Genomic DNA, 12,500 nt, shown 5'->3' with positions numbered 1-12,500 from the left:
CAGAGAGGAACAGCACGTTAAAGCAATGAAAAATGGCAAGCAAAAACACCAAAAGAATTGTGTAAGGCATTGTTTTATCCCTTCGAGAAGGGCTTTCCATGGCTTACGGCCATATCACCCTGAACACGCCCGATCTCGTCCGATCTCGGAAGCTAAGCAAGGTCGGGCCTGGTTAGTACTTGGATGGGAGACCGCCTGGGAATACCAGGTGCTGTAAGCTTTTCTTCTTAGCTGTGTTTCTTTTCAGGTTTTCCCCCTTTCACGTATTACGTAACTTCGTTCTTTATGTTTTATTTCATGCTTTCTTTCTTCATTTTATGTTTAGAACAGTAGCATTTTGGAATTTAGCAAGTGCGCCAGCTTCGCATAAACTTATGAATCTTTGTTTTATGCATTTCACCAAAACAATTCCATATTCATTTACTTTTACAACTCTTTCTCTTAACTCTATGTATTATGCGGTTTGTGTGTGCGAGCACTTTCGGACCAATTATGTAGGTGCGTTCGACCGCACGCGACTCAAAGCTTTTATTTACGGAAATGGAGGTAGGTTGCTTCGAGTTAAACTGCGTCCAGTAATTTTGGGATTAGAGCTTAGTTTTATTCTTGCATCCCATCCTACATTATATGTGCTATCTACATTTTAACGGGTTTTATTTTGGGAAGGGATAAACTAATTTTAGTTCCTGCGGCCGATGTTCCTGCGGCCAAGTCTCTCTCAAACACCCCCCCCCCCCCCCCCACACACACACACACACACACACACTGGAAATGCCATGTCAGTTTCTCACACACACACACACTGGAAATTCCAAGCCAGTCTCTCACACAGACACACACACACACTGGTAGACACACACACACACACACACACACACACACACTGGTAGATGTTTTTACAGTAAAGGTCCAGAGACCCAGTACTGCCGCTTGCCCCGTTATTTTAACACCGCCAGAACACAACGCAGGATCACAAGCAGTAGACAGAATTATCGGGGTACAAAAGCTGGCTTGCTATTCTGAAACAGTGCGATTGTGCACAGCTGGGTCTCTTGAGTTGTCGCCTATTTGTTCACTGAACGTATGGATGAAGAGGTTGATAGCTGACGTTAGTTGTAGGAAGTAGTGTCCAATACAACGACACACTGTGATAATTATGCCAGAAAATGAGCTTCATATAATTGTAAGCAACGGATCATCGTGCATATTGCAGAGAGGAACAGCACGTTAAAGCAATGAAAAATGGCAAGCAAAAACACCAAAAGAATTGTGTAAGGCATTGTTTTATCCCTTCGAGAAGGGCTTTCCACAGCTTATGGCCATATCAACCTGAACACGTCCGATCTTGGAAACTAAGCAGGCTCGGGCCTGGTTAGTACTTGGATGGTAGACAGCCTGGGAATACCAGGTGCTGTAAGCTTTTCTTCTTAGCTGTGTTTCTTTTCAGGTTTTCCCCCTTTCACGTATTACGTAACTTCGTTCTTTATGTTTTATTTCATGCTTTCTTTCTTCATTTTATGTTTAGAACAGTAGCATTTTGGAATTTAGCAAGTGCGCCAGCTTCGCATAAACTTATGAATCTTTGTTTTATGCATTTCACCAAAACAATTCCATATTCATTTACTTTTACAACTCTTTCTCTTAACTCTATGTATTATGCGGTTTGTGTGTGCGAGCACTTTCGGACCAATTATGTAGGTGCGTTCGACCGCACGCGACTCAAAGCTTTTATTTACGGAAATGGAGGTAGGTTGCTTCGAGTTAAACTGCGTCCAGTAATTTTGGGATTAGAGCTTAGTTTTATTCTTGCATCCCATCCTACATTATATGTGCTATCTACATTTTAACGGGTTTTATTTTGGGAAGGGATAAATTAATTTTAGTTCCTGCGGCCGATGTTCCTGCGGCCAAGTCTCTCTCAAACCCCCCCCACACACACACTGGAAATGCCATGTCAGTTTCTCACACACTCACACGCGCGCGCGCACACACACGCGCACACACACACACACACTGGAAATTCCAAGCCAGTCTCTCACACAGACACACACACACACTGGTAGACACACACACACACACACACACACACACACACTGGTAGATGTTTTTACAGTAAAGGTCCAGAGACCCAGTACTGCCGCTTGCCTCGTTATTTTAACACCGCCAGAACACAACGCAGGATCACAAGCAGTAGACAGAATTGTCGGGGTACAAAAGCTGGCTTGCTATTCTGAAACAGTGCGATTGTGCACAGCTGGGTCTCTTGAGTTGTCGCCTATTTGTTCACTGAACGTATGGATGAAGAGGTTGATAGCTGACGTTAGTTGTAGGAAGTAGTGTCCAATACAACGACACACTGTGATAATTATGCCAGAAAATGAGCTTCATATAATTGTAAGCAACGGATCATCGTGCATATTGCAGAGAGGAACAGCACGTTAAAGCAATGAAAAATGGCAAGCAAAAACACCAAAAGAATTGTGTAAGGCATTGTTTTATCCCTTCGAGAAGGGTTTTCCACAGCTTACGGCCATACCAACCTGAACACGTCCGATCTCGGAAACTAAGCAGGGTCGGGCCTGGTTAGTACTTGGATGGTAGACAGCCTGGGAATACCAGGTGCTGTAAGCTTTTCTTCTTAGCTGTGTTTCTTTTCAGGTTTTCCCCCTTTCACGTATTACGTAACTTCGTTCTTTATGTTTTATTTCATGCTTTCTTTCTTCATTTTATGTTTAGAACAGTAGCATTTTGGAATTTAGCAAGTGCGCCAGCTTCGCATAAACTTATGAATCTTTGTTTTATGCATTTCACCAAAACAATTCCATATTCATTTACTTTTACAACTCTTTCTCTTAACTCTATGTATTATGCGGTTTGTGTGTGCGAGCACTTTCGGACCAATTATGTAGGTGCGTTCGACCGCACGCGACTCAAAGCTTTTATTTACGGAAATGGAGGTAGGTTGCTTCGAGTTAAACTGCGTCCAGTAATTTTGGGATTAGAGCTTAGTTTTATTCTTGCATCCCATCCTACATTATATGTGCTATCTACATTTTAACGGGTTTTATTTTGGGAAGGGATAAACTAATTTTAGTTCCTGCGGCCGATGTTCCTGCGGCCAAGTCTCTCTCAAACACCCCCCCCCCACACACACACTGGAAATGCCATGTCAGTTTCTCACACACTCACACGCGCGCGCGCACACACACGCGCACACACACACACACACTGGAAATTCCAAGCCAGTCTCTCACACAGACACACACACACACTGGTAGACACACACACACACACACACACACACACACACACACACACACACACTGGTAGATGTTTTTACAGTAAAGGTCCAGAGACCCAGTACTGCCGCTTGCCTCGTTATTTTAACACCGCCAGAACACAACGCAGGATCACAAGCAGTAGACAGAATTGTCGGGGTACAAAAGCTGGCTTGCTATTCTGAAACAGTGCGATTGTGCACAGCTGGGTCTCTTGAGTTGTCGCCTATTTGTTCACTGAACGTATGGATGAAGAGGTTGATAGCTGACGTTAGTTGTAGGAAGTAGTGTCCAATACAACGACACACTGTGATAATTATGCCAGAAAATGAGCTTCATATAATTGTAAGCAACGGATCATCGTGCATATTGCAGAGAGGAACAGCACGTTAAAGCAATGAAAAATGGCAAGCAAAAACACCAAAAGAATTGTGTAAGGCATTGTTTTATCCCTTCGAGAAGGGCTTTCCACAGCTTACGGCCATACTAACCTGAACACGTCCGATCTCGGAAACTAAGCAGGGTCGGGCCTGGTTAGTACTTGGATGGTAGACAGCCTGGGAATACCAGGTGCTGTAAGCTTTTCTTCTTAGCTGTGTTTCTTTTCAGGTTTTCCCCCTTTCACGTATTACGTAACTTCGTTCTTTATGTTTTATTTCATGCTTTCTTTCTTCATTTTATGTTTAGAACAGTAGCATTTTGGAATTTAGCAAGTGCGCCAGCTTCGCATAAACTTATGAATCTTTGTTTTATGCATTTCACCAAAACAATTCCATATTCATTTACTTTTACAACTCTTTCTCTTAACTCTATGTATTATGCGGTTTGTGTGTGCGAGCACTTTCGGACCAATTATGTAGGTGCGTTCGACCGCACGCGACTCAAAGCTTTTATTTACGGAAATGGAGGTAGGTTGCTTCGAGTTAAACTGCGTCCAGTAATTTTGGGATTAGAGCTTAGTTTTATTCTTGCATCCCATCCTACATTATATGTGCTATCTACATTTTAACGGGTTTTATTTTGGGAAGGGATAAATTAATTTTAGTTCCTGCGGCCGATGTTCCTGCGGCCAAGTCTCTCTCAACCCCCCCCACACACACACACTGGAAATACCATGTCAGTTTCTCACACACTCACACGCGCGCGCGCACACGCACGCACGCACACGCACGCACACACACACACACACACACACACACACTGGAAATTCCAAGCCAGTCTCTCACACAGACACACACACACACACACACACACACACTGGTAGATGTTTTTACAGTAAAGGTCCAGAGACCCAGTACTGCCGCTTGCCCCGTTATTTTAACACCGCCAGAACACAACGCAGGATTACAAGCAGTAGACAGAATTATCGGGGTACAAAAGCTGGCTTGCTATTCTGAAACAGTGCGATTGTGCACAGCTGGGTCTCTTGAGTTGTCGCCTATTTGTTCACTGAACGTATGGATGAAGAGGTTGATAGCTGACGTTAGTTGTAGGAAGTAGTGTCCAATACAACGACACACTGTGATAATTATGCCAGAAAATGAGCTTCATATAATTGTAAGCAACGGATCATCGTGCATATTGCAGAGAGGAACAGCACGTTAAAGCAATCAAAAATGGCAAGCAAAAACACCAAAAGAATTGTGTAAGGCATTGTTTTATCCCTTCGAGAAGGGCTTTCCACAGCTTACGGCCATACCACCCTGAACACGCGCGATCTCGTCCGATCTCGGAAGCTAAGCAGGGTCGGGCCTTGTTAGTACTTGGATGGGAGACCGCCTGGGAATACCAGGTGCTGTAAGCTTTTCTTCTTAGCTGTGTTTCTTTTCAGGTTTTCCCCCTTTCACGTATTACGTAACTTCGTTCTTTATGTTTTATTTCATGCTTTCTTTCTTCATTTTATGTTTAGAACAGTAGCATTTTGGAATTTAGCAAGTGCGCCAGCTTCGCATAAACTTATGAATCTTTGTTTTATGCATTTCACCAAAACAATTCCATATTCATTTACTTTTACAACTCTTTCTCTTAACTCTATGTATTATGCGGTTTGTGTGTGCGAGCACTTTCGGACCAATTATGTAGGTGCGTTCGACCGCACGCGACTCAAAGCTTTTATTTACGGAAATGGAGGTAGGTTGCTTCGAGTTAAACTGCGTCCAGTAATTTTGGGATTAGAGCTTAGTTTTATTCTTGCATCCCATCCTACATTATATGTGCTATCTACATTTTAACGGGTTTTATTTTGGGAAGGGATAAATTAATTTTAGTTCCTGCGGCCGATGTTCCTGCGGCCAAGTCTCTCTCAAACCCCCCCCCCCCCCCACACACACACACACACACACTGGAAATACCATGTCAGTTTCTCACACACTCACACGCGCGCGCGCACACGCACGCACGCACACGCACGCACACACACACACACACACACACACACACTGGAAATTCCAAGCCAGTCTCTCACACAGACACACACACACACACACACACACACACTGGTAGATGTTTTTACAGTAAAGGTCCAGAGACCCAGTACTGCCGCTTGCCCCGTTATTTTAACACCGCCAGAACACAACGCAGGATCACAAGCAGTAGACAGAATTATCGGGGTACAAAAGCTGGCTTGCTATTCTGAAACAGTGCGATTGTGCACAGCTGGGTCTCTTGAGTTGTCGCCTATTTGTTCACTGAACGTATGGATGAAGAGGTTGATAGCTGACGTTAGTTGTAGGAAGTAGTGTCCAATACAACGACACACTGTGATAATTATGCCAGAAAATGAGCTTCATATAATTGTAAGCAACGGATCATTGTGCATATTGCAGAGAGGAACAGCACGTTAAAGCAATGAAAAATGGCAAGCAAAAACACCAAAAGAATTGTGTAAGGCATTGTTTTATCCCTTCGAGAAGGGCTCTCCATCGCTTACGGCCATACCACCCTGAACACGCCCGATCTCGTCCGATCTCGGAAGCTAAGCAGGGTCGGGCCTGGTTAGTACTTGGATGGGAGACCGCCTGGGAATACCAGGTGCTGTAAGCTTTTCTTCTTAGCTGTGTTTCTTTTCAGGTTTTCCCCCTTTCACGTATTACGTAACTTCGTTCTTTATGTTTTATTTCATGCTTTCTTTCTTCATTTTATGTTTAGAACAGTAGCATTTTGGAATTTAGCAAGTGCGCCAGCTTCGCATAAACTTATGAATCTTTGTTTTATGCATTTCACCAAAACAATTCCATATTCATTTACTTTTACAACTCTTTCTCTTAACTCTATGTATTATGCGGTTTGTGTGTGCGAGCACTTTCGGACCAATTATGTAGGTGCGTTCGACCGCACGCGACTCAAAGCTTTTATTTACGGAAATGGAGGTAGGTTGCTTCGAGTTAAACTGCGTCCAGTAATTTTGGGATTAGAGCTTAGTTTTATTCTTGCATCCCATCCTACATTATATGTGCTATCTACATTTTAACGGGTTTTATTTTGGGAAGGGATAAACTAATTTTAGTTCCTGCGGCCGATGTTCCTGCGGCCAAGTCTCTCTCAAACACCCCCCCCCCCCCCCACACACACACACACACACTGGTAGATGTTTTTACAGTAAAGGTCCAGAGACCCAGTACTGCCGCTTGTCTCGTTATTTTAACACCGCCAGAACACAACGCAGGATCACAAGCAGTAGACAGAATTGTCGGGGTACAAAAGCTGGCTTGCTATTCTGAAACAGTGCGATTGTGCACAGCTGGGTCTCTTGAGTTGTCGCCTATTTGTTCACTGAACGTATGGATGAAGAGGTTGATAGCTGACGTTAGTTGTAGGAAGTAGTGTCCAATACAACGACACACTGTGATAATTATGCCAGAAAATGAGCTTCATATAATTGTAAGCAACGGATCATCGTGCATATTGCAGAGAGGAACAGCACGTTAAAGCAATGAAAAATGGCAAGCAAAAACACCAAAAGAATTGTGTAAGGCATTGTTTTATCCCTTCGAGAAGGGTTTTCCACAGCTTACGGCCATACCAACCTGAACACGTCCGATCTCGGAAACTAAGCAGGGTCGGGCCTGGTTAGTACTTGGATGGTAGACAGCCTGGGAATACCAGGTGCTGTAAGCTTTTCTTCTTAGCTGTGTTTCTTTTCAGGTTTTCCCCCTTTCACGTATTACGTAACTTCGTTCTTTATGTTTTATTTCATGCTTTCTTTCTTCATTTTATGTTTAGAACAGTAGCATTTTGGAATTTAGCAAGTGCGCCAGCTTCGCATAAACTTATGAATCTTTGTTTTATGCATTTCACCAAAACAATTCCATATTCATTTACTTTTACAACTCTTTCTCTTAACTCTATGTATTATGCGGTTTGTGTGTGCGAGCACTTTCGGACCAATTATGTAGGTGCGTTCGACCGCACGCGACTCAAAGCTTTTATTTACGGAAATGGAGGTAGGTTGCTTCGAGTTAAACTGCGTCCAGTAATTTTGGGATTAGAGCTTAGTTTTATTCTTGCATCCCATCCTACATTATATGTGCTATCTACATTTTAACGGGTTTTATTTTGGGAAGGGATAAATTAATTTTAGTTCCTGCGGCCGATGTTCCTGCGGCCAAGTCTCTCTCAAACCCCCCCCACACACACACTGGAAATACCATGTCAGTTTCTCACACACTCACACGCGCGCGCGCACACGCACGCACGCACACGCACGCACACACACACACACACACACACACACACTGGAAATTCCAAGCCAGTCTCTCACACAGACACACACACACACACACACACACACACTGGTAGATGTTTTTACAGTAAAGGTCCAGAGACCCAGTACTGCCGCTTGCCCCGTTATTTTAACACCGCCAGAACACAACGCAGGATCACAAGCAGTAGACAGAATTATCGGGGTACAAAAGCTGGCTTGCTATTCTGAAACAGTGCGATTGTGCACAGCTGGGTCTCTTGAGTTGTCGCCTATTTGTTCACTGAACGTATGGATGAAGAGGTTGATAGCTGACGTTAGTTGTAGGAAGTAGTGTCCAATACAACGACACACTGTGATAATTATGCCAGAAAATGAGCTTCATATAATTGTAAGCAACGGATCATCGTGCATATTGCAGAGAGGAACAGCACGTTAAAGCAATGAAAAATGGCAAGCAAAAACACCAAAAGAATTGTGTAAGGCATTGTTTTATCCCTTCGAGAAGGGCTTTCCATCGCTTACGGCCATACCACCCTGAACACCCCCGATCTCGGAAGCTAAGCAAGGTCGGGCCTGGTTAGTACTTGGATGGGAGACCGCCTGGGAATACCAGGTGCTGTAAGCTTTTCTTCTTAGCTGTGTTTCTTTTCAGGTTTTCCCCCTTTCACGTATTACGTAACTTCGTTCTTTATGTTTTATTTCATGCTTTCTTTCTTCATTTTATGTTTAGAACAGTAGCATTTTGGAATTTAGCAAGTGCGCCAGCTTCGCATAAACTTATGAATCTTTGTTTTATGCATTTCACCAAAACAATTCCATATTCATTTACTTTTACAACTCTTTCTCTTAACTCTATGTATTATGCGGTTTGTGTGTGCGAGCACTTTCGGACCAATTATGTAGGTGCGTTCGACCGCACGCGACTCAAAGCTTTTATTTACGGAAATGGAGGTAGGTTGCTTCGAGTTAAACTGCGTCCAGTAATTTTGGGATTAGAGCTTAGTTTTATTCTTGCATCCCATCCTACATTATATGTGCTATCTACATTTTAACGGGTTTTATTTTGGGAAGGGATAAATTAATTTTAGTTCCTGCGGCCGATGTTCCTGCGGCCAAGTCTCTCTCAAACCCCCCCCCCCCCACACACACACACACACACTGGAAATACCATGTCAGTTTCTCACACACTCACACGCGCGCGCGCACACGCACGCACGCACACGCACGCACACACACACACACACACACACACACACTGGAAATTCCAAGCCAGTCTCTCACACAGACACACACACACACACACACACACACTGGTAGATGTTTTTACAGTAAAGGTCCAGAGACCCAGTACTGCCGCTTGCCCCGTTATTTTAACACCGCCAGAACACAACGCAGGATCACAAGCAGTAGACAGAATTATCGGGGTACAAAAGCTGGCTTGCTATTCTGAAACAGTGCGATTGTGCACAGCTGGGTCTCTTGAGTTGTCGCCTATTTGTTCACTGAACGTATGGATGAAGAGGTTGATAGCTGACGTTAGTTGTAGGAAGTAGTGTCCAATACAACGACACACTGTGATAATTATGCCAGAAAATGAGCTTCATATAATTGTAAGCAACGGATCATCGTGCATATTGCAGAGAGGAACAGCACGTTAAAGCAATGAAAAATGGCAAGCAAAAACACCAAAAGAATTGTGTAAGGCATTGTTTTATCCCTTCGAGAAGGGCTCTCCATCGCTTACGGCCATACCACCCTGAACACGTCCGATCTCGGAAGCTAAGCAGGGTCGGGCCTGGTTAGTACTTGGATGGGAGACCGCCTGGGAATACCAGGTGCTGTAAGCTTTTCTTCTTAGCTGTGTTTCTTTTCAGGTTTTCCCCCTTTCACGTATTACGTAACTTCGTTCTTTATGTTTTATTTCATGCTTTCTTTCTTCATTTTATGTTTAGAACAGTAGCATTTTGGAATTTAGCAAGTGCGCCAGCTTCGCATAAACTTATGAATCTTTGTTTTATGCATTTCACCAAAACAATTCCATATTCATTTACTTTTACAACTCTTTCTCTTAACTCTATGTATTATGCGGTTTGTGTGTGCGAGCACTTTCGGACCAATTATGTAGGTGCGTTCGACCGCACGCGACTCAAAGCTTTTATTTACGGAAATGGAGGTAGGTTGCTTCGAGTTAAACTGCGTCCAGTAATTTTGGGATTAGAGCTTAGTTTTATTCTTGCATCCCATCCTACATTATATGTGCTATCTACATTTTAACGGGTTTTATTTTGGGAAGGGATAAACTAATTTTAGTTCCTGCGGCCGATGTTCCTGCGGCCAAGTCTCTCTCAAACACCCCCCCCCCACACACACACTGGAAATGCCATGTCAGTTTCTCACACACTCACACGCGCGCGCGCACACACACGCGCACACACACACACACACTGGAAATTCCAAGCCAGTCTCTCACACAGACACACACACACACTGGTAGACACACACACACACACACACACACACACACACACTGGTAGATGTTTTTACAGTAAAGGTCCAGAGACCCAGTACTGCCGCTTGCCTCGTTATTTTAACACCGCCAGAACACAACGCAGGATCACAAGCAGTAGACAGAATTGTCGGGGTACAAAAGCTGGCTTGCTATTCTGAAACAGTGCGATTGTGCACAGCTGGGTCTCTTGAGTTGTCGCCTATTTGTTCACTGAACGTATGGATGAAGAGGTTGATAGCTGACGTTAGTTGTAGGAAGTAGTGTCCAATACAACGACACACTGTGATAATTATGCCAGAAAATGAGCTTCATATAATTGTAAGCAACGGATCATCGTGCATATTGCAGAGAGGAACAGCACGTTAAAGCAATGAAAAATGGCAAGCAAAAACACCAAAAGAATTGTGTAAGGCATTGTTTTATCCCTTCGAGAAGGGTTTTCCACAGCTTACGGCCATACCAACCTGAACACGTCCGATCTCGGAAACTAAGCAGGGTCGGGCCTGGTTAGTACTTGGATGGTAGACAGCCTGGGAATACCAGGTGCTGTAAGCTTTTCTTCTTAGCTGTGTTTCTTTTCAGGTTTTCCCCCTTTCACGTATTACGTAACTTCGTTCTTTATGTTTTATTTCATGCTTTCTTTCTTCATTTTATGTTTAGAACAGTAGCATTTTGGAATTTAGCAAGTGCGCCAGCTTCGCATAAACTTATGAATCTTTGTTTTATGCATTTCACCAAAACAATTCCATATTCATTTACTTTTACAACTCTTTCTCTTAACTCTATGTATTATGCGGTTTGTGTGTGCGAGCACTTTCGGACCAATTATGTAGGTGCGTTCGACCGCACGCGACTCAAAGCTTTTATTTACGGAAATGGAGGTAGGTTGCTTCGAGTTAAACTGCGTCCAGTAATTTTGGGATTAGAGCTTAGTTTTATTCTTGCATCCCATCCTACATTATATGTGCTATCTACATTTTAACGGGTTTTATTTTGGGAAGGGATAAACTAATTTTAGTTCCTGCGGCCGATGTTCCTGCGGCCAAGTCTCTCTCAAACACCCCCCCCCCACACACACACTGGAAATGCCATGTCAGTTTCTCACACACTCACACGCGCGCGCGCACACACACGCGCACACACACACACACACTGGAAATTCCAAGCCAGTCTCTCACACAGACACACACACACACTGGTAGACACACACACACACACACACACACACACACACACACACTGGTAGATGTTTTTACAGTAAAGGTCCAGAGACCCAGTACTGCCGCTTGCCTCGTTATTTTAACACCGCCAGAACACAACGCAGGATCACAAGCAGTAGACAGAATTGTCGGGGTACAAAAGCTGGCTTGCTATTCTGAAACAGTGCGATTGTGCACAGCTGGGTCTCTTGAGTTGTCGCCTATTTGTTCACTGAACGTATGGATGAAGAGGTTGATAGCTGACGTTAGTTGTAGGAAGTAGTGTCCAATACAACGACACACTGTGATAATTATGCCAGAAAATGAGCTTCATATAATTGTAAGCAACGGATCATCGTGCATATTGCAGAGAGGAACAGCACGTTAAAGCAATGAAAAATGGCAAGCAAAAACACCAAAAGAATTGTGTAAGGCATTGTTTTATCCCTTCGAGAAGGGTTTTCCACAGCTTACGGCCATACCAACCTGAACACGTCCGATCTCGGAAACTAAGCAGGGTCGGGCCTGGTTAGTACTTGGATGGTAGACAGCCTGGGAATACCAGGTGCTGTAAGCTTTTCTTCTTAGCTGTGTTTCTTTTCAGGTTTTCCCCCTTTCACGTATTACGTAACTTCGTTCTTTATGTTTTATTTCATGCTTTCTTTCTTCATTTTATGTTTAGAACAGTAGCATTTTGGAATTTAGCAAGTGCGCCAGCTTCGCATAAACTTATGAATCTTTGTTTTATGCATTTCACCAAAACAATTCCATATTCATTTACTTTTACAACTCTTTCTCTTAACTCTATGTAT

At 43.5% G+C, this 12,500-nt stretch overlaps 3 non-coding genes and 7 pseudogenes across 3 annotated transcripts; all 10 read left to right on the top strand.

Annotated features, from left to right (window-relative positions):
- Positions 1–101: 101 nt before the first annotated feature.
- On the top strand, positions 102–220 carry LOC118242770 (5S ribosomal RNA). The gene has a single exon (XR_014118359.1). It is a non-coding gene; the product is annotated as a 5S ribosomal RNA (ribosomal RNA).
- A 2,302-nt stretch (positions 221–2,522) lies between these two features.
- LOC118242776 (5S ribosomal RNA) lies at positions 2,523–2,631 on the top strand (annotated as a pseudogene).
- Positions 2,632–3,751: 1,120 nt separating this feature from the next.
- Positions 3,752–3,860, top strand: LOC145652158 (5S ribosomal RNA; annotated as a pseudogene).
- Positions 3,861–4,963: 1,103 nt separating this feature from the next.
- Positions 4,964–5,082, top strand: LOC118242768 (5S ribosomal RNA). Its single transcript, XR_004777030.1, has one exon. It is a non-coding gene; the product is annotated as a 5S ribosomal RNA (ribosomal RNA).
- A 1,119-nt stretch (positions 5,083–6,201) lies between these two features.
- On the top strand, positions 6,202–6,320 carry LOC118242787 (5S ribosomal RNA). Its single transcript, XR_004777038.2, has one exon. It is a non-coding gene; the product is annotated as a 5S ribosomal RNA (ribosomal RNA).
- Positions 6,321–7,285: 965 nt separating this feature from the next.
- Positions 7,286–7,394, top strand: LOC145652151 (5S ribosomal RNA; annotated as a pseudogene).
- A 1,102-nt stretch (positions 7,395–8,496) lies between these two features.
- On the top strand, positions 8,497–8,605 carry LOC145652359 (5S ribosomal RNA; annotated as a pseudogene).
- Positions 8,606–9,718: 1,113 nt separating this feature from the next.
- LOC145652355 (5S ribosomal RNA) lies at positions 9,719–9,827 on the top strand (annotated as a pseudogene).
- A 1,108-nt stretch (positions 9,828–10,935) lies between these two features.
- LOC145652150 (5S ribosomal RNA) lies at positions 10,936–11,044 on the top strand (annotated as a pseudogene).
- Positions 11,045–12,156: 1,112 nt separating this feature from the next.
- Positions 12,157–12,265, top strand: LOC145652149 (5S ribosomal RNA; annotated as a pseudogene).
- Positions 12,266–12,500: the final 235 nt, after the last annotated feature.

This window comes from Electrophorus electricus, chromosome 18 (genome assembly GCF_041902795.1).
Source record: "Electrophorus electricus isolate QZ-2024a chromosome 18, ASM4190279v1, whole genome shotgun sequence".
Lineage (NCBI taxonomy): Eukaryota > Metazoa > Chordata > Actinopteri > Gymnotiformes > Gymnotidae > Electrophorus > Electrophorus electricus.
This window is presented reverse-complemented; position numbering and strand designations above follow the sequence as displayed.